The 2313-nt window shown below is 38.8% G+C and overlaps 1 pseudogene; it reads right to left on the minus strand.

Annotated features, from left to right (window-relative positions):
* LOC142451206 (small ribosomal subunit protein eS17-like) lies at positions 1–413 on the minus strand (annotated as a pseudogene).
* Positions 414–2313: the final 1900 nt, after the last annotated feature.

A 2313-nucleotide genomic window follows, 5' to 3' on the forward strand; every position in this document is an offset into this window, starting at 1 on the left:
TCAAATGGCTCCACGTGGTGTTTTGAAATTCATTCCAACTGTGGGCTGAGTGACCTGCAGGTTGGACAGACTGCCAAAGTCCCAAAGCTTCAGCATTTCTTTAGTGTCTAGATCCACTTCAATAATCTCCTGGTCCAAGGCTGAGACCTCGGGGACGTAATTATCCCTCCGTTCTCTCTCCTCCTCCTGCAGCTTGATGGAGATCCCTCTCACAGGGCCCCTTGAATCCCCTTCATCAAGTGCGTGACCTAGCCCGCTCTCTTGTTGCGGAGCTTCTTGCTGGGAATAATGGCGATCTCCTCGCACACGCGCTTGTTGGTGTGGAAGTCGTTACCCAGGCGTGTGTAGTATTTCTCAATGATGACCCGGGCCGCCTTCTTCACGGTTTTGGAGCGAACGCGGCCCATGTTGGCAGGTCCGTGATAAAAGAGCTCTCTCTTCTTTCTTATTGCTCTCCTTGAGCTCAATTCTGAGGTCCAACTCAGATGCTTCACTGCACTATTCTACCCTTTGTCTCCAGAAAGTTTCCGGATAGAACAACTTGGTATGATAGTATGCATTATGCAAGCAATCATCAATCTTCTTCTTCTTTTTTTGAGAAAAAAGATAAGCCACGAAATCTCTGTATTTCAGCTGTCTACTTCTCAAAGGTTTTGGGTTTTTAAAAAATCATTTTACTGGGGCTCTTACATATCTTATAACATTCCATACATCAATTGTATCAAGCATATTTGTACATATGTTGCCATCATCATTTTCTAAACATTTACTTTCTATTTCAGCCCTTGGTTCAAAGGTGGTTTAAGGCTGAAGGAGAAAGACCTTAGGCAGTTTGTTCTTTGCAATATCAAAAATACTATACACACATTGTGCAAATTCCCATGTATAAATAGCAATCATCACAACATGGAAGGAAGTTGCTACATCATATACATATTTTTCAAAAATAATTTTATTGGCAGCTCTTATGGCTCCATTGTAGAAATATTTTGGCCACTGGTTAGATATTTACTTATTCCTCTTTCAAATATATGCTTGAAATTTCCAAGTTTTAGAAACCTCCCTAGTTCATTTATCTTTTTTCTTCCAGTTCATTTATATGACTGGTATATATAAGTACATTCATTAATATTTCTCCAACTCAAAATGTAAAGGCATTGGGAAATGGTTATTTTTTTATGAGTATAGAATTCTTTTTAAAAAATTATAAATAATTTACTGGGAGTTCTTACAGCTCTTATAACAATCCATACATCAATTGTATGAAGAAATGGTTATTTTTGCCACTAGATTCTGAGGGTAACATAGTTGGAATTTGGAAAATTAGAAAAATCTGAAGTTACCTAGGTTGCAGTTTCTGGGTGTGACTGAGCAAAGAATTTATTTCTCCCCTTTCACCTTTTCATTGCCATCAGCCCAACTTCTTCAAATACTCCCAAGATTGAAGCTATTTGCTCTGTCTCATTATTCTCTCTTTGATCTTGACAGCTGCACTCAATGAAAACAGATAAAACCGCTTCAGAGAACAACTCACAGGATCCCAGGCATGGAGGACATGCAATGAGCACGATCCTCCGTTTCACCCACACCTCTCTATGGCATGGAATCAATCTATTTTGACTCATAGTGATCCTATAGGACAAGGCGGAACTCCCCCATAGTGTTTCTAGGCTATAAGTCTTTATGGATACAGACAGCTTGACATTTATCCCAGAGTAGCTGGGGGGTTTAAATCTGACACCTTTCAGTCAGCAGTGCAACACTTAGTCCATTGCAACTAACTTTTAAACGAACAGTTAACAGTGGCGATCATTAGTATGGCCACATACCTCACTGAGGCTCCTGAAAGATAAGAACAAAGCTTCTAGTTTAAGTTGTATTTTTCTATTGTTAAAAATGACAAAAATAAAGGCTGGATTATTCACCTTCTCAAGAAAAATGAACTTTCATCTGAAAAGAATGGAAGAGAAAAATATAAGGCCAGAAAGAGTAAGATATGTGAGAATCAAATTCTGCTTTAAGTAACAGTATATGGAAATAATGCACAAATCTGATCACTAAACCCTGGAGAAGGGGTTACTAAATTTTGGAGAGGAGCCAGAAAAACAGAAAAAGATAGTACTTCCTTATTACCTCCATCATATTTTAGATAAGTTACTGAGATGACAAAAGGAGAACAGTGATTATTTGGAGACAGAATTAAGTTTAAATCAGGTTTGCCCTGTACCTTATGGATGTTTAGCAGGTACCTGACAGGTGTCAGGAGCACAGATATCCCAAGTTGTAGCAACCAAAGATAGCTCCAGACATTTA

Source organism: Tenrec ecaudatus, chromosome 6 (genome assembly GCF_050624435.1).
Source record: "Tenrec ecaudatus isolate mTenEca1 chromosome 6, mTenEca1.hap1, whole genome shotgun sequence".
Taxonomy (NCBI): Eukaryota; Metazoa; Chordata; class Mammalia; order Afrosoricida; family Tenrecidae; genus Tenrec; species Tenrec ecaudatus.